This window comes from Macaca fascicularis, chromosome 19 (genome assembly GCF_037993035.2).
Source record: "Macaca fascicularis isolate 582-1 chromosome 19, T2T-MFA8v1.1".
NCBI classification, from domain to species: Eukaryota; Metazoa; Chordata; class Mammalia; order Primates; family Cercopithecidae; genus Macaca; species Macaca fascicularis.
This window is the reverse complement of record NC_088393.1, coordinates 37,536,628-37,556,796: the sequence shown is the minus strand read 5'-3', so window position 1 is coordinate 37,556,796 and position 20,169 is coordinate 37,536,628. Positions and strand designations below refer to the sequence as shown.

The 20,169-nt window shown below is 45.9% G+C and overlaps 1 protein-coding gene across 42 annotated transcripts in view; it reads right to left on the bottom strand.

The window, feature by feature from the left end:
- ZNF536 (zinc finger protein 536) overlaps positions 1–20,169 on the bottom strand; it is a 489,005-nt gene that overhangs the window by 412,830 nt on the left and 56,006 nt on the right. For 29 of the 42 annotated variants that reach the window (XM_065536316.2, XM_065536303.1, XM_065536315.1 and 26 more), the window contains exon 2: positions 16,763–16,832. The exons of 2 other annotated variants lie outside the window; for them this stretch is intronic. The gene's annotated coding sequence lies outside the window, so the exon portion shown is untranslated. Of the gene's footprint in view, positions 1–4,550; positions 4,640–6,316; positions 6,352–16,762; positions 16,833–20,169 lie in introns of all 42 variants that reach the window. 11 more of the 42 variants (XM_065536304.1, XM_074024718.1, XM_065536310.1 and 8 more) reach the window with 3 other exon arrangements.

Below are 20,169 nucleotides of genomic sequence, written 5' to 3'. Positions count from 1 at the left end.
CTGCCCTGAGTTCCATCAAGCAGGAAGTTTAAATGAAATGGCTCCCAAGTTCCTTAAATGGTTTAATAAAACATATACTGACTGCAATGTGCAGTTTATAGTGGCAAACTATTGCCCCTCAGTTGGGAAAAATGACCTCCAGTCGGCAATATTCCTTTCAGCTTCATGATTCTAGTCTGCTGTTGCCCATTCCCTCAACCCACTGGGCAATTCTTTTCCATAACAAGGCCGGCTGCAGCCACCGCGTGCACTGCGGCCGAAGGTGCTCAGCCTGTACCTCCACAGGGCCCGGTCTGTGACAAGACAAAAGAAACACCAGGCAGATGACAGTGGCACATTCAGAGGACAGGAAGGCTGCCTGGAGAGCAAAGAGAGCCCAGGAAATAAATGCAGGGGATTCAGAGACTTTTGAGGAAATCAAATGTGGCATGAAACGGAAAGCACTGTGTCAATGTAAGATTCCTATTGAACACCACCCAGAATTGGGATGGACAACAGGTTAATCAGATTCGGGGGTGGGGGGGGTCGGGGGGAAATGCCTGCTCTTGGCATCTGCAATGGTAAGATTTAGAAAACTCAAGGAGGGTATAACATGAATTTCTAAAACTCTCCCACGTTCATAACAAATAGCTATTAATAACGCTTAATCACAAATGCCATTTCCGATATTTGGTGCTGAAAGGTTTTGCCTCGTCTGAAAAGTACTGGAATTTGACTGCCAGAAACTGATGACCTTTTATCCTAAACTGTGCAACGAGATGGCTTGTTAAGCTCATTAGTATTATATGGTGAATTAGATTAGGCCATTTTATGATTTTTCAAAAAAGGCTTTTTTGATATAAAAAAGCAGCAATTTCCTTTTTTGACATTTTTCATTTTTAAGGTAATAAAAATGGCACATGTGTACCATGGCATAATGGATTAATTAAGGAATATTATGTTTATCCTAACTCTTAACCGAGTTGTACATCTTCATAACTCACTCATAAAAATTAATGCATTATCTTATACCATGGGATGATAGATCTTCTATTTTTACCAAACCTGCTCAGAATACATTGTTCTAAATTGGATTATTCTGAGAAATAGTGAATGCCATATTCCAATATCATCAGCCCAAAATCATATTGTGATTTTAAAATGTTACATTATTATATATAAAATCTAAACCTTCTCCCCACTGTGGCTTTGAATTTCTGGACCCTTCTGGCTCTTGGAGGATCTAGCTGCCCCCACCACCTGCCCTCACAGCCTATTTTATATCTTCTCTCATTCACAATGGATTTGTTGTTTAAAAAACACATTCATTGCATCAAAGAGTCACTGGACAATATTTTTGGCTATCCCTTTGTGTCTTGATGTAGATGTGAATATAAAAGAATATTCATGCAAGATTCATAAAGGCCCCAGATTTCTAAATCAACAGATGAAAAATCCCTAAAAATAATAATGTCCAGATGTTGCTTATTTAAATGAGCTGCTGCCATTTAATGTTGCCAATCACAAAAGTGATAGAATTTGTGAATTTCAAGGTATTCATAATTTACAGAGGATTATAATTTTTTATCAAGGGAGCATCCAAGGTGATTAAAATCAGTGATTTCAATAAATACAAATGATTCTTTCACAGAGGCTACCTTTATAAACTTGGCCTCATACCACGAAGCCCACATTTTCACATTGTAGAGTCTTTTTCTTTCCCAGGCCCCTCTTCAGCAGGAATGTGACCTGCCAGGCCTAAAATGCAGATTATTTTTAATGTGCTACAACTTCAGAATTGAAGGAACTCTTAGAAGTCATATCAACCCAATTTCTCTTAAGGGTAAGAAAACGGAGCTCAAAAATGTTTGACCCAAAGTCTTGCAGCTGAGAAGTAAGAAAGAAGCTTCCAGAATCCAGCCTTCTGAGGTCCACCCACTAAAATTTAGGTTTAACGTTACTATAATCCCAGGCCCACTGGCATTGCCAAAGGAGACTGGGAGAAATGAAGATTCCCAGGTTCCTTCCCAGACTGCCATACCTGCAGATCTGAGGCCTGGGGACCTGCACCTGAAACAGATTCTGCCAGCAATCCTGAAACCATCGCTATAATGTATTCCCTGGTCTCAAGTCTCCTAGATGCCAAAAAGTTTCTTCGGTGTGAGACAGGATGAAGGAGTCAGCACACCGTTCTTCTGCAGTTGACAAAGATCTTTCAACAACCCAGGATGCTGCAAGCATTCTGACCCCAACGCTACCAGCATTAGGAAACTCCCATGCAAATGGTCATCAGGAGACCTGTTCTTGAGAGGCAGAAGGGTACAGTGGCAGGCAGAGCTGGCCTGATGTGCACCAGCAACCCTGGAGTAGAAATGAAACTCCACTCTACATTCTGGGCCATGTCCGACTCTTGATTTCACATCCTCTGCTCTGTATGGCAAAGCAAAGACAGGGTATGGTGCCTCTGCATAGCTGGTGATGGGGTGTGAGCCACAGGGGGACATCCTGGGCACACCTCCTATAGTCCAGTTGCAACCAAGGGTCTCAGCTTGAGTCAGAGTGATGCGTCTTGAATTTCTAATGGGCACCCGGAATTAGCCCACTATGCTAAAGGGAAGAGGGCACTGTAGAGGACCCGGTGGGATTCCTTAAAGAAGGGCATGAGGCCAGGCATGGTGGCTCACGCCTGTAACCCCAGAACTTTGGGAGGCCAAGATGGGCTGATCACGAGGTCAGGAGTTCGAAACCAGCCTGACCAATATGATGACACCCCATCTCTATTAAAAATACAAAAATTACTGGGTGTGATGACGCGCACCTGTAATCCCAGCTACTCAGGAGGCTGAGGCAGGAGAATCTTTTGAACCTGGGAGGCGGAGATTGCAGCGAATCAAGATTGCACCACTGCACTCCAGTCTGGGTGACAGAGGGAGACTCTGTCTCAATTAAAAAACAAAACAAAACAAAACAAAACAAAACAAAAAAAAACATGAGGTTTGTGGGGAAAATTTAACTCGTAAAGGCACAAGCGCAAGGCCAGTGGCCTCCTGCTGCCTGGCACCGAGCTCCCATGCTATGCATATGCATAACAATACAAGGAGGTTCACCGCCGGGGATGCTCATTTAGCCTTGAGAAAGGGCTACCTGTGGGAGAATTTCCACCCCCAGCTCCTGGCCACTCCTTTACTCCAGCCATCATCCTCTCTACAAATCCTAACAATAATATCTGCACGCCTAGTCCTTCAAAGAGACAGTCACTACATCCTGGTGCTACACTGAAGTAAAAATAGAGTTCTGTCCACCTTTGGTAGGCGACACCTGTGCCTCTGTTGGGGAAAGAAATTCATCTCCCTTCTTTCAAAATCCAGCTCCATTCGAGAACATGCCAGCCCTCTGAACTGAATGTTCTTTTTAAAGTTCAGTAATAAAACCCTCAAGGGTTCAAAAAGAAGTGGCTTAAGATCAAACGTGGGCCATTAAAAAAAGCACTTAAGTAGAAATTCTGTTAAACTGGATGTAAACTTTCCCCCACGTATCATTTCCAGGCATACGAAGGGATTATATAGTTCATCTAAAAGGACTTCGAGAAAAAGCTGCCTGGTACCGATCACAGTAGTTTCCAGGCCAGCCTTTCCTTAAATACATCTCATTTAAGTTGAAGATGGAACTGAAGGGCAGATGCTTGGGCTGCAGTTGGACTGAGCTTCAAAACTCTTTTGAAAATCTCTTGGAGGAGGACGGCAATGTCTTAGGTATAGGGGAAGCAGCACTGTTCTGGCCACTGGAAGGGTCTTCCCTGGCTGGGGCCTCACACTCCCCACCTCATAGGAAGCTTTTCTTCTGGAAGTTTTACTCTCACCTTCCCCTCTCCACTGCCAACACCAGCTGTAAATACGGAGGTCCAAGTCCCATGAAGGGAGCACAGGGAAATACACAGAGGACAGAGGGTGGCTCCCATGAGAGCTAAAGGATGCTGCCATCCTCTGGCCACCAGAAGGACCTAGATGCTGCTTGGAAGACCACACACCCATCTGTGCCTCCCTTCCTCCAACCAGAAGGCCCGCAGTCTCTGCCCCAACCACATTAGGTGACCAGGGGGAAGAACCAGCTTTTTCATGATGTCTCAGCAAAACCCTGCAGCTTTAGACGCAGTTTAGCCTCCCTGTGGGTAGAGAGCAAGCTGAGAGCTGTCCAAGCCAGCTCTCCATGGTTAGAGATGGCAGCCACAGATACAGGACCTGAGCCCTGGAGAGATCCACCCATTCTTCACACCGGCTAGTTCACAGAATCTCCTCCCAGAAACCTCTGCACTATCAAGAGCCATACAAAAGGGTTTCACCCAGAAGGAACCTCACTGCCCATTTTCCCCAGGACGTCTTGGCCAACCGGGACTTTGACCAAGAAGGGACAGCCATGGTGACATCTTCTGAGGCAACCAAAGGCTCTGAGTTCTGTCACCTGGCCCAGGTAGTGGGTTCTGGGACCTGCGGGGCTGACAGGGCACTGTTCTGCTCTCTTCCCAAGACACCAACAAGCACAAAGTCTTCCCCATGACATTCCACTGCCCTTACCAATCAGGGAATCCTACTGCCTTTCCACCTCCACTGCAGCTGCTTTCCTGGACACTGTCAGTCTGGGAGGTAGCATCAAATACTCATCTCTGAAATGGGATAATGACAGTACTTATTACATGAGGTCACTACAGAATTAAATAAGATCATGCATATAAATGAGCATGGTGCTTGACGCCCCCAGTACACAGTCATTAGGCGCTAGCAGCTACACACAGTAGATTTCCCCACAAGCTGAGCTGCCCTGCCCAACACTGGTCTGGGCCCCATGGAGGCCTCCAGACAGGTGTGAACTCTTATATGCAAAAGGGAGCCAGCAGTTCAGCATGGAAAACACTTCCTACAGGACAGGGCAGGACTAGGAGCAAACACCACTACATCTGGCAACAAGAGGGACCGAGGATCCTGGCTGGTTTGCCCCTCAATTAAAGAACGAACATCCGCCATCCCTATGATTAAAACTCTTGCCTTTGCTTCAGAGGTTTTCAAACATTTTTTTCTACCCACAATTTTTTTCAAGTGAAAGTTTTCCAAGGCAGTTCACTGTGTAAAACAGATGTGCACGGAGTGACCCCGGAGGCAGGGCTCTGTGTGTCCTGGAGCCCCCAGCTCCCACTCCCTGGACGTTTCTGCTTCATGAATATCCACTGGCAGGGGATTACATTAGACCAGTGGTTCTCAAAGTGGAGTTCCTGGGGCAGCAGAAACAGCATTGCCTGGAAATCTGTTAGAAATTCAAATTCTTGGATGATACCCAAGACCTTCTGAATCTGAAAATGTGGGTTGGGGCCCAACGTTGTTTTTTCAAAGCCCTCCACGCAATTCTGACACCTGCTCAAGTTGGAGATCCACAGCACTACTCCAGCCGTAGTGTCATACCTTGGTTACAAGAGAGCAGACAACCTCCCCACCCCAGCCTCCAATCACACTGTTTCCTGCAGGGCAATCCCTGATTTGATTGGCCTGGGAGGAGGCCTAGACATTGGCAGGTCTTAAAAGTTCCCTGTGTTGTTATCATCGATAGCCAAGTTTGAGAATTACCCCTCCAGTCTCTTGCTACTCAAAGTGTGGTCCAAGGACCGGCAGCATCAGCATCTCTTGGGAGCCTGTTAAGTATGCAGAATCTCACTTCCCTAGACCTGCTGAATCAGAATCTGCATGCTACCAAGACCCCCAGGGCTCTGTGTGTACATTCCTGACACTCTGGTCTAGGTCATTCTGTTTAAGACTTACAAAGAACCTTAGATGCCCACCCTTCAGGTAACAGCCTGCAGTTGCAATGGCCTGAGGCTCTCCAATGTCACCCAGGCTGTGGACTGCAGATAGACATTAGAACCAGCCTCCTCACTCCAAGAGCAGTGCTCCTTCCCACACCTATGTAGCCTTCATGTAAGCATGCCTGCCTCAACCTCCCTCACAAGCTTCTCTCAGCCTTCAGTCCCTGTAGGAGAGGAGAGAGGAGTCTGCCCCACCTAAGGAAGCAGGAGTTGAGTTTGGAGGGTCAGGGCAGGGGTATCTTGCAAGAATTCTGCAAACTTCCAGAACCTTCTCTAGGGAGGCTGCCACTCATGGGGACATTGGCCACCCGCTGTCTTGTTACTGGAGACCTGATCATATTTGGGATGTCACATTTCTAAAAACATTGAAGTCATGTTTAAATACACACACACACACACACACACACACACACACACACACACACACATTGGGGCCTAGAGAGGAGAAACAGAAATTTGGTGAATGATTCCCGCATATGCCATACTTACATTTTTTAACTGTCAGTGTTGTCTCAAGTTATATTCTGTTGAGGAACAAAAATTATTCTGTTGAGTTCAGCCCACTCAAGAGCATCGTTTTGTACTATTAGCTGTTTTCAGACATGAAATAATACACACACATCCACATTAGAAAAACTTCATTATTTTCTTGGGGTACTGCAGGAAGAAAATAAAAATGACTTGGGGGTAGGGAAAATTCAACACATGCACCCCTTCACGGCCACCTCAACAAATACATGTGCCTCTAGCTCCCCAGCTAAAACTCCCTCTCCTTTGGGCAGCAAGCTCCTCCATGTTGAGGGCCTCACTCCACCCTCTAGAGCTGAGCACAGGGACCCTCAATAAATGCTTAGCTGCTCATTGGCAAGAGATAGTGAAAGACAGGGGCCGTCGGAGCAGAAGAGTCAGGGAACTCAAGGTCAAATGAATTTGTGGCCACGTTACCAACACCTACTGGGCAACCAGGCAGGGAGAGAACAACACCAAGTCAAGAACCAAACTTCATCTTTAAACAGGGAAAAAAAACCTAATAGCTTTCCCTGTTTCCAAAATGTATGGGCATAGGTTAACACATACTTCTCCTGCCTCTTCTCAGGCACAAAGCAACTGCCACCCTCGCCCACCCCTTCTTCCAGTATTTATCAAGCTCCTACTAAGTACAGGCCCCTTGGCTCAGGCAGCACTGCACATTTTCAAGGATGAAATGCAAACTCCAAAGTCATTTCTGTCTTTCTGGCAATGTGCTAACATGCCGATCACATTATCATCCTGCAACTCCGATTATCGTACTTTCCTTTGTGCAAAATGAATCGAGCCAGAAAACTCTAAGGGTAAGAGTCCAGCTCTGCCAGGCCTAAACCACAGCCAAAAGTTCATGAAAAACACTGTTGTGCCTCACACTGCAGCCGCGTGAAGCCTATTGTTGAAATACAGTAGTTGCTGGGGGCTGGCAGGCGGGGGGAATGTCGTGCATTCCCAAACATAAAAGGAGAACCACAATCTCTTTGCCTGAGAAAGACGCAAGACCAGCCATTTCCTGCAGCCCCCAATATCCCCTAAGTAGTTGGGACTGATGGGTGATTTCCATAATGCACACAAATATGTAAAATCAATTAAGACTTTTCTCCCGTGGAAGAAAGAACAAATAACTATCCATGCTTTGTCCTCTGTATCAAGAAATATCAGAAGGTTCCTGGTACCAAGTCCACACATCCTGGTGGGCAGAGAGGGTGGCGAGAAGGGGAGGAGGCAGAGAGAGAGAACTAACCACTCCCTCATCAGTAACAACGCACCCACTGACCATCAGAGCCCGAGAGGCAAAAGGAGTGCCCAAGACAGCCTCTGAGAGATGGGAGAGCAGATCTCTACATTTGGGGAAAAATGTGCTGGGGTGGGCCAAAGGTATCTATGCTACAATTTACCCCAAACAACATGCGATCCAAAGAATGAAGGAGAAAGAATCAATCAACAGGTTCCCTTGTAGACCCTGGCTTACTTTCCTCTCAGTTATGGAAATAATTCACTTTTTTAATGCAAGAAGAAGTTATTGATTGGTTTGGCTTTTCTTCTAATCCTGAGGAAATCCTGTGCGTGTTGACATGCCTGCATCCTAAAACTATCTCCTTAGAGTTGAAAGCTCATTTTGCCATGCAACATAAGGCGTAGGTCTTAGAATTTAAACATAAGAATTAAAGGAAAGCTTAGCTCACCTAACTTCTCCTTCCATCTTCATTCTCTCCCTCAATTGGCTACCTCTCCCAGTGACAACATCACATCTTAGTATAATTACAATTTTTTTTCCTCAACCAGGACCTGACCTCAGGCTTACTAAAAACACCCAGAAAAGTCCCCTGGAGGCCTAGCAGTGGCTCATGCCTATAATCCTAGCACTTTGGGAGGCCAAGGTGAGAAGATTGCTTGAGGTCAGTGGTTCAAGATCAGCCTGGGTAACATGGCAAAACCCTGTCTCTACAAAAGAAATTCAGAAAAAGAAGCCAGGTGTGGTGGTGCATGCCTGTAGTCCCAGCTACTTGGGAGGCTGAGACAAGAGGATGGCTTGGGCCCAGGAAGTCAAGTCAAGGCTGCAGTGATCATGCCACTGCACTCAAACCTGTGCAACAGTGAGACCCTGTCTCAAAAAAAAAAAAAAAAAAAAAAAAAAAGCAAGAAAAAGAGAAAAAAAAGCAGTTCTCTAGAAAGAGCCATCTTCAAATGATTTTGTTCATTTAATATGGTAGTGAGGAATGAAAGATTTGGAGTCACATGGACAGGCACATGTGGTAATGTGTGACTTGAAGTTACTTATCTTTGCTGAGCCTCAGTTTCTGTGTCTGCAAAATGGATTAGAGAGGAGGTTAAACAGAGAAAGCATACAGCACTTATCATAGGACAGGACTGGCAAAAGTTTCCCATAAAGTGCCAGGTGGTAACTATTTTAGGCTTTGCGGGTCACACAGTCTCTGTCTCAACTACCCAACTCTGTCTTTGTAGCGTAAATGCAGCTACAGACAACATATAAACAAATAGGAGTGCCTGCATGCCAATAAAACTTTATGTACGGGCCCTGAGATTTAAATTTCATACAATGTTCCAGTATCATGAAACATTATTTTTCTTTTGACTTTTTTCAATCATATAAAAATGGAAAAGCCATTCTTAGCTCATAGGCCGTATGAGAACAGGCAGAACCATACTAAGAGCCACTGCACACCCATGAAGACAGCTGCTAGCATAAAAACGGAAAATAATAAGTGCTGACAAGGGTGTGGAGGAAGTGGAGACCTGGCACACTGCTGGCGGAAATGCCAAATGGTGCAGCCACTATGGAAAACAGTATGGCAGTTCCACAAAAAATTAAACATAGAATTACCATAGATCCCGCAATTCCACGCAAAAGAATTAAGTGCGGGGTCATGAAGAAACATATAAACACAAACCAATTTACAAGAAAATTAACAAACAACACCGGCAAAAGGTGGGTGAAGGATATGAACAGACACTTCTCAAAAGAAGACATTTATGCGGGCAACAAACATATGAAAAAAAGCTCAGCATCACTGGTCATTAGAGAAATGCAAATAGAAACCACAATGAGATACCATCTCACGCCAGTTTGAATGGCGATCATTAAAAAGTCTGGAAACAACAGATGCTGGAGAGGATGTGGAGAAATAGGAATGCTTTCACACTGTTGGTGGGAGTGTAAATTAGTTCAACCATTGTGGAAGACAGTGTGGTGATTCCTCAAGGATCTAGAACCAGAAATACCATTTAACCCAGCAATCCCATTACTGGGTATATACTCAAAGGATTATAAATCATTCTACTATAAAGACACATGCACACGTATATTTGTTGCAGCACTATTTACAAAGTAAAGACTTGGAACCAACCCAAATGCCCATCAATGATAAACTGGATAAAGGAAATGTGGCACATATACACCGTGGAATACTATACAGCCATAAAAAAGGATGAGTTCATGTCCTTTGCAGGGAACCTGGAAACCATCATTCTCAGCAAACTAATACAGGAACAGAAAACCAAACAGTGCATGTTCTCACTCATAAGTGGTAGTTGAACAATGAGAATACATGGACACAGGGAGCGGGACATCACACACCAGGGCCTGTTGGTGGGTGGCGGGCAAAGGGAGGGAGAGCATTAGGACAAATACCTAATACATTCAGGGCTTAAAACCTAGATGATGTGTTGATAGGTGCAGCAAACCACCATGGCACATGTATACCTATGTAACAAACTGGCATATTCTGCACACGTATCCCAGAACTTAAAGTAAAAATTTTTTGAAAAAAGAAACATGTAAACCCACACTTACAGCAGTATTATTTATAATAGCCATGAGGTGGAGGCAGCCCAAGTGTCATTGATGGGTGAGTGGATAAACGACATAGGGGGCCAGGTGCAGTGGCTCATGCCTATAATCCCAGCACTTTGGGAGGCTGAGGCTGGCGGATGATTCAAGCCCAGAAGTTCAAGAGCAGCCTGGGCAACATAGCAAGACCCCATATCTACAAAAAAAATTAAAAATTAGTGGTGGTGCACACATGTAGTCCCAGTTACTCAAGAGGCTGAGGCAGGAAAATCGCTTTAGCCCAGGAGTGTGGCGCTACAGTGAGCTATGATCATGCCACTGCACTCCAGCCTGGGGAACAAAAGTAAGATCCTGTCTCAAAATAAAAGAAAAGCAAACAAAAACTAAAATAAAATGTGGTATATACATACTGTATAGTGGAATCTTTTTCAGCTTTAAAAGGGAAGGAAATTCTGTCACAGGACACAATATGGATGAACCTTGAGGACATTCTACTAAGCAAAATAAGCAGTCATAAAATGACAAATACTATATGGTTCCATTATATAGAGTACCTAGAGTAGTCAAATTCACAGAGACAGACAGGTGCATAGCGGATGCCAGGACCTGGAATGGGTAGGGAGAATGGGGAGTTATTTAATGGGTCTAGAGTTTCAGTTTCAAAACGTTCTAGAGATGGGAGGTGGTGGCAGTTGCACAGTGATGTAACTATTTAATGCCACTGAACTCTAAAATGGTCAAGATAGTTAAGTTTTATATTATGTGTATTTTGTTGCTATTGTTTTAAATTCTCAAATGTAAAACACACACACACACAGGCAGTGTGCTGCATATGAGTCACAGGCTATAGCTTACCCTTGGCATAGGGGCAGAAGAGCAACATAACAAACACCCCTAAAAAATGAGTAGGATAGGCATTGGGGAGCTTATGAGAAAAGAGGGCTCAGAGGCAACTGAAGAAAATTCTAAGATTCACTCACAAAAGTGTTTACCAGGCACCCACTCTGGAGCCAATAATCATAGACACAGAAATAAAGGGAGAAGCACCCCTGGACCTCATGAGCCAACCCTTGGATCCCATGTGTGGCCATCCAGGGAAGTCGGCCTGTGCACACGTGCAGGAAAGCACAGGGGCCCCCGTGGTGGTCCGGCCACTCGGGCACTCGTGTGGCTCATACGTGGAGGTACGCCCTCCTTGGAGTGGTCAGTGATCTTGTCAGGGACAGAAAAGTTCAATGACTACAAGGGTGAGTTTAATTATATGTTGTCGCTGACTAGCAGTGGTTACGATGGTACAATTACACATGTAATTTATCAGTAAGATACTTGCATACATAATAAACCAAAAGCAAAACATTAAATTTCAGTGGAAGCTAAAAATATAAAACCGGGCCACGGTGCAAAACAGTCTCACTTGTGAAGGGGTGGAAGAGAAACATCACAGGCCTCCCTTCCCTTTTAAGGGCTGGCTGTCCCCACCCACCCGTCGTGACCACGTGGCATCCATCTCAGGAATGCGTTCTTCAAACACCAAGCAAATCCCAAGCCCCCAGTGGTGTGTCAACAATGCTCCTTCACAAAGGAATGGGATGGAGAAGCTGGCTCAGGAGACTCACCACCCTTTCTGACGTTCTCTGAACTTGCTAACCAAGGACTCAAGGGATGCTGGAAAGACCACACGCCTGGCAACATCTTGGGGTTCCTAGCACTGGTATGAGACTGAGAGGAAAAGCCTAATTATCTGAAAATGTCCTATATTTTCATTAATCTTGAATAAAGATGGAGAAAGGGGGAAAGATGATGGAAGAGAGGAAATGAAAATAATAACAGTGCCGTGCTTGTATTAAATGCCTACTTTGAACCAGGCAGTGTTTTAAGTGGATCACACAGTGTAATCTACCAGATTGTTCCCAATTTACAGATGAGAAAACTAAAGTGCAAGTCCCTTGACACTGGATCAGACAGCTACTGAATGGTGGAGTCAGGGTTCCAACCTGCTTCCAAAGCCTATAACTTTGCAATACATTGCCAGACGTAGAGGTCATTTATCTTTCTTCTTTAGTACATTCTCACTGGTACTGCTGTAATGTCCATGGTACAATAATTTAAAAGTCAAGGGTGAGGTAACTTGCACCATTCTCATCACTGAGAATAAGTTTTCCAATAGATGGGCACGTTACACATACCATGCCAGAACTTGGGAATCCCACTCCCCAGAGCCTCAGCCTATCCCCTCAAGACAGCTGACCTCACAGGACTCAGCAGTGGCAAGCTCCACAGAGACCAACGCATGGCAGGACTAAAGAGTACACACGAGAATCCCCAGAAGAACATGGAATACAGTGCAGATTGCAGAGGTTTGCCCAGGAGACAGACATCCAGTCACGTGGGCAGGAGGTCCTTTTAGCCTCATAAATCCCTCATCCACATCCTACATGGAAAGAGACCATCTTCACCTATATGACCTCCATGCCTTCAGTCCCAGTCATCTGTGTATGAGCCCTTGTGGATTTTTAAAGACATTTTTATAACAGGGTGGTTTTCAGTTCACAGAGGTTGCCTTGCACAGTCCTAGACATATTTTTTCCATTTTGAAAAACTAGACTAAAAGAACTAGACTAAAAGAAAATGCCTTGTTATAATTGATCATTAGATTTTGAAAATAAAGCTTTCAAAAAATGCTTGGGAGACCAATGAGTGAATAGATGGTAAAAGTCAGATTTCGTTTAAATCAATGAGCCCAATATTTTCAGGTACATGTTAGGGCTTGAGATAGAGACCCACCCATCCACCCATTCATCCATTCGTCCATCTATCCATCCACCCATCCATCCATCCACCCATCCACCCATCCATCCATCCACCCACCCACCCATTCATCCACCCACCCATCCATCCATCCACCTACCCATCCATCAATCCACCCATCCATCCATCCATCCACCCACCCACCCATCCAGCCACCCAACCACCCATCCATCCACTCATCCATTCATCCATCCATCCATCCATCCATCCATCCACCCATCCATCCATCCATCCACCCACCCACCCATCCAGCCACCCAACCACCCATCCATCCACTCATCCATTCATCCATCCATCCATCCATCCATCCATCCATCCATCCATCCATCTATCCAACCATCCATCCACTCATCCATTCATCCATCCATCTGTCCATCCATCCATCCATCTATCCATCTACCCACTCATCTATCTACCCATCCACCCACCCACCCATCCATTCATCCATCCACCGATCTATCCACCTATCCATCCTCCATCAATCCACCCATTTATCCACCCATCCATCTGTCTATTCATCTATCCATTCATCCATTCATCTGTCCATTTATTTATATATCCATCCATTCACCCATTCACCCATCCATCTACCCACCTACCCACCCACCCATCCACTCATCCATCCAGCCATCCATTCATCAATCCATCCATCCATCACCCTACCCTCCCACCCATCCACCCATCTATCCATCCATCCACCCATCTATGTATCCATCCTTCCATCCATCCATCTAGTCACCAAAACTTTACTGAGAAGCTATTGTGCATCAGGCACCATTTTAGGAACTAAGGAACAAAACACATAAGCCCCTACCCTCACCACTCTTACATCGCAGTAGGAGAGACAGACCAGAAACCAGTAAAGGAGTAGGTCAGTAAAATGCTTCCTGCACCAAACAACACAATGGATCCCAAATCTTCCTAACACAAAGGTAAATCAGAGCCATTTCCTCATTTGCTGTTATCATCAAGGATAAGTTGTAAAAACAAACAAGAGTGTCTCGTATGGAAATGTTAACAGTACAAAACTGTATTCCAACGTGGCAGAATTATCTAAGGGCAAATACTGCACGCAATATTTTGATGACAGAAGCTTTATTTCTCATTGTCTATATCCTTGATTTAAATATATACATGTATGTGGGTGCACACGTATCAAGATTCAAGTATTTCAATATAAATTTTGTATTCAAAATACTTTTCCTGATTTCAGTTGATTGCCTATTTCGAGCCAATGTTGGAGCAGTAGTTTTTGTTCCAAATCAAAACAAGGATTTCTCTCTCTCTGTCTCTCTCCTTCTTTCTCTCTCTCTCTCTCTATCTCTGTGTGTGTGTGTGTGTGTGTGTGTCTGTCTGTCTGTCTTTCTGTCTCTCTCGGTCTCTCTCTTTATCTCTCCCTCTCTCTTTCTCTGTCTGTCTCTCTCTCTCTCCCCTATGCTCAACAATCTTTCCTTGCTCCCCCACCCTCTAGCCCTAAGGAGCCCAAATACCCAAGCTGCCTTCCAAGCTGAGTGGTACCAAGGGCAAAACCTGTTTCTTCCCATTTATTTTTCTGTTGAAGGTCTCTGGGGCTGTGAGGACTGCGGTGCTGGCTGAAGCCACATCACACAAAGGCGCTGAGATAGAAGGACAAACCTTCCCACTTTGATTTGAGTGTGTAATTGTTTGAATACATCTCGCCCGCACTACAATAATGTCATCCTTGGTTGACACAGATTTTAAAGCCCTTTGAAAAGGTGGAATGTTATCAATCATGAGCGTGATTATAATGGGATTTAAGTGGAAGACGCTAAGATTCAGGCCCTCGCTCGGGCCAGGCTCCTGACAGAGGAGGAGGGAGAGAGGAGGAAGAGGGCTGTATTTCAGCCAAGGAAAGGATGCCCTGCGCCGTGTTCACCCGCACATCTTCTCCCCCAAAGCCAAAGACATCTGAAGAAGCACGATGGAACTCTGGAACTCCGACAGGAATTTCCCCCACACACTAAAAATATCTGCTCTTGTTCCTACTAGGTTAGACCAACAAGAGCTGATTGGGCCCCCCCAGGGGACATATGGCGATTTCTGGAGCTATTTTGATTGTCACAATGGAGGAAGTGTTGGTGGGGGCATCCTACCAGCATCTAGTGGGCAGAGACCAGGGATGTTGCAAAACATTCTACAGTGCACGGGAGGGCCCTGCAACAAATCACCATCCAGCCCAAAATTTCAATAATGCCAAATGTGAAAGACCCAGAGAGGCTGGGCCACAGCGAGAGGAGCAGATGGGTCAGAGAGCGGCAATTCTGGGGAAGCGGTTTGAAGCTACTTCCACTGGCTCAGCTATACCTCTGATTCACCAGCACACGGAGGCAGGTGACAGAGGGGAGGAAAAAACCAAATCACTTCCTCCTTTGCCTTTCAATCTAAAACACACCTTCCTTATTACGCATCAGAAGGGGCTGGAAAACCGACAATTTTTTTCTTCTTCTTCTTCAAGGCAAAACAACCCAGGCCCAACAAAAACAAAATAATCTCTCTGACAGATCGCTGGGATGGTTGGACCTCTCTCCTGACAAATCACAACAGGGCCTACAGATGTGGAATTCACCCATCAAGCCCAGTCACATGCTCAGGATTACTAAGGCAAAGAATTGTGAATTTCATTAAATATGTTAAAGGGGAAAAAATCAGCTTTGAAAAATAGTAATCCTGTCTTTCAACAAAAATATTATAGGAAGCTATGAATTTGGTAGATCGGAATAGGGTGTTGGTACATGTTTTACTAAGGTAATATAATGGTACACTATTATTAGATCACATTAATCATTACTGTGCCAACGGCACTGACAGCCCCACTGAAAAGGATTGAAAGGCCTGGTAATGGATATAAATTACCCATTGTGTGATAAAAGGATTTTTACTAAGAAGGTAAGAATAAAACAGCAAATTTCTAATATAACTGTTGTGTAAAAACCAAAATAAAAGTAATCCACGGTCAGGAATATCCACAAAATCAGAAGTAAGCACTTTTCCAGCAATATAAAGTCATGATAAAAATATATATATATATATACACATATATATTCAGTGCAATATAAGATTAATTCCTGAGTGCATAATTCTGCTATCAATTTCCCTGGTTTATGTAGTGACCTCTGAGACGTGTGGTCAGAAGAAGGTGGGCTTGGCTAATTACATCTGAGGGTAAGTTTAGAGAGATATCAGGGGCAGCCTAAGATGAGGCCACCGAAGATATCAAATACACATGTCGCCCTTTCTTTTGTATTTTAAGTTTGTGCCAGCTCCTGCGCCGGAAATACACCCCGTCCGGGGGTCTGCGATCTGGAGTCTGACTGAGGTGACAAACACAGAGCTGCTTTGGGACAGGATTCATCCAAGACTGGGCCAAGCCGCTGAGTCACCCGGTGAGTGATGAGGAGCCCTATAGCAGGCGGCACTTGGACGAAGTCACTTGGCCTTTAGCAAAAGCCCCACCAGCTCTCAGCCCTGGTTCCAGGCTGCTGGCTGGCAGACAGGGACTCAGGTTGTCACGCAAGAGAGAAGGAAGTCACCCTTGTTGGGCTTTGCCTCATGGGGGGAACCTGTTCAGAGACTCAAGAGCATGTCTCCACATTGCACGTTCACCCCACCCACAAGATATGGAACCAATGCTACCTCCCAGACACCTGTGACTCTGGAAGTTTCTCCATAGTTCTGCACAGGGATCAGCAGCCCAGAGAAGGCAGCCTGGACTTCCCCACAAACTCACAGACAGACACCAGTTCAACGAACCACAAATCGATGGTCCTTACCAGGCAAGTCTTAAAGCAATGGATCTCCCTCCTGGTTGAAGGATATTCTTAAAGCCGTGGTGGTCAGGAACTGCAAAAATAAGACCTGTTAGAAACTGTAAATGTCACACACGTCAACTTCAGTAAGTCACATAAACAGCATTCATCCAAAGTAACAATTTGCTGGGTTAGTTGAGAGCCTAAAAACCTTGAATAGCCCCCACTGCCCCCAATTCTTTGAGCAATTTAAAAAATGGGAACTATGTGACCTTTGCTGCAATCAACCAAATTTCCTCAGCTTGTTTTCAGTGGGAAATTGCCACCTGCACAAAAAGAACTTCTAATCATCTCTTATCTTCTCTATATGGGACAGAAGAAGAAATAGGAGCTAATATTATAAGGGCTCTCTCTCTCTCTCTCTCTCTATCTATCTATCTATCTCCTCTCTCTCTCTCTCTCTCTCTCTCGCTGTCTCTCTTCTTTAGAATTCTCAAAGTGAGGAAGTACCCAAGGGTTCTTGCTTTTTCCCTGATTTGTGGAGCCCTTTACAGTAGACCAAAATTCCACCCAAATTTCAACTGGCCAAGCCTGTTTGGTAGCCAATGGATACAGAATGGGAATCTGTCACTGACAGAGGCTTAGAGATGTTGTGTTTGGCATCAAAGTCCTCTCCCCCGAACCCAGACCAGGAAAGCAGCAGCCAGTGAGATCTGCTACTTCTTCATTCTGTGTTATCACTGAAGTAAGTCCTACATGGGTGATCTCACCTCCTATGGCATGCTCAGAGGTGATAAAGGCCAAGAAGGAAAGCTGGGATGTTCATCTATGATGGCTGCAGAGCTGCTGGCTAGGGGGTAATCAAGGAAGGCCAGCCCCCAGCTTGTGATCTCCAGCCTACTCCTCACCCAGTGCAATTCGGATTCTCATTTGTTTTGCCATGTCACAGAAGGGATGTTATGGGGCAAACATAAGTTCCCTTAATAAATTATATTTTACTGAAAGTGAAGTTGTAAATTCTGATCACAGAGGTAGAATTTTGCTATGGATTCAAAAAATCTGATTCTGCACATGGAAAACCAGAAGATACATTTGGAGGACTGGTGGCAGCCCCACCCCAAGAGGTTTATACTGATTGAACCACTGGCTTGCAACACTTCACTCAACTCCGAGGCCGATTTCTGGCAACCAAAAAGGTGTTCGCTGACTACATGCTCGAAAAGTGTTTTCTCAGGGTGCCACAGGGAAGCTGCTGTCTATAAACACATTTCTACCTGCCTATCCTGAGACATAAAGCAAAAGCTGACATCTCAACCATCTCCAACAAGGAAAGAAATTACATCTCAGTGTCTGTCTGTCTGTCTCTCTCTCGCCCCTGAATCAGATGATCTTTTGTATTTTTTTTTCCTGTGTCACTCAAAATCTAAGGAGTGAGGAACAAATGCCCAATGTTACACTTTCCAAGGTTCTGTCCTATCGCTGATCTAAACAGATCCCCAGCACCCAGCTGGCTTTGAAAACACTTATTTGCTTTGCTCTAAGACCTCCTTATGTTTAGGGAGGGGGTTGCAGGAGATGGGAGACACACTCAGATTTTATATCTAAGCTCATGACTTGCAAAATTCTAGGACTATTCTCCAGGGGCCATTCACTTAGAAGCCCTATAAATGCCAACGACAGGAGAACACAGAGAGGCTTCATCGGAGGAAGTCCCACACCGGTTTGTTCAGCTTCACGCCATTGATCAGAACACCGTCTCCTGCAGTCGGCACTGGGGCAGTGATGGGCACAAACCCCTCAGGTTCTATGCTCTAAATCATGAAAGGGCCCAGCACAAGCCTCGTAGCTACATTGGAGGCTATGCTCTCCCAATGGATTAGTGGGTTTATGCAAGGGTGTCTGACCTGCATGAGCAAGGTTAGCCCAACATGCCAGCAGGGCAGCCGATGAGTACAGCCTCACTGGGCCCTTAGGAAAAGAAATCAAGTTAGTTCCATCTGTGCCTTTCTGATCCAGTCTAAACAGGAGGAGGATCCTCGTGTCTGATGTCGTTAGAGTCACTGCGGGTCGGGGAAAGGTGACTGCATCCGACCGCAGATGCTCTCGTGATGCAGGGTGGGGAGGAAGGGAAGCACCGGCAGAATCATTCTGTCTTCCTCAAAAAAAGAAACAGCTCTTTTGGTGCAAGTAAGTGACTTGTATTTAGAGATAACACAGTCAGTGGCATAACCGGAAGCAGACTGGACATGAGGCCTCCCCTCACCCTGTCCCCTACAGGGACCCCGAGCTGAGGGGCCACCCAGTAGACTCTGCCCACGAGCCCAGTTTGGTGCAGTTCAGAGTAGGGGTGGGAGGGGGAATATTGAAAAGGTGGCAAAAAGCATGGTATGAACTAAGAGGGGTTGGGTAGCTGCCACCACATCAAAATAAGGGAACTTCCACAGGTGCGTTTCAGTGCTTGAAATTCCACCCACTGTACACCGATGGCTCCTGCGTCCCTCTTAAAGCACAGATAAGGCTCCCACACAGCCCTCGCCAGCAACATGGATGAGCTTAAGAGGCCTGTTCACTCAGTGGCTTGGAGACTCCCTTCCCAGCACCTGTGGTGCACTGGGGCCTCTGGGGTAGGTCAGGGGCCAAGCAGGTCTGCCCATCAGATGCAGAAAGCACCCATCGTGTGAAAGTCCTGGTTGCCAGGACGAGGAGCACATCAAAGGCAAGGCACTGGGAGTGGGGCAGAGTTGACTCAAGCCCTTAAGCAAGTGCAGGCAGGGCCCTGGTGAAGACAGGGCTGGAGGCCAGGGAGGGGCACAGAAGTGCAACAGAGTGGCCTCAACTTCCAGAAAGGGGAGTGAGAAGGTTTGCAGGGGCTGAAGAAGGGAAGCCTGAATGGCCACTTCCTGGGTGGACCCTGGCCGGAGTACAGCAGGGATGCAGGGTGCTGGGAGTGAGGAGGAAGAAAGGGAGACTTCCTAGAGCCAGAGGTATTCCCAAGGCCTCTCTGAGGAAGGGGAGACAAGAGGAGGGGTGGAAAGTTCTGAGAGAGGGACTTCAAAGGGGAAGCGGGAGCACGGGAAGATATGGATGGGCACCAATCAAGCGAGGAAGTGGAAGGTGCGTCGGCAGCTCTCACCCATCTTGGCACACAGTGGGCCTACCCTGAGCGCACACACTCCCATCCCTGTGAATTCCACAGGCAAGGCAGAACCCACCCCGCGGCCCAGCCGTGTTCACTGAATGAGCCCCGCAGAACACCGACTTACAAGCTAGCCCTGCACGGGCCCCTCTGTCCACCAAAGCGGGAGGCCACACGGGCTCCCCACAGGGCACGGGGCACCCTCCTCCCTCCCATATCCTCCCAGAGCTGCCTACACAGGAGCTCTGAAGGAGCCAGAGAAACCCTCCCTGAGCAAAAGCCTAGCCTGCTCGAC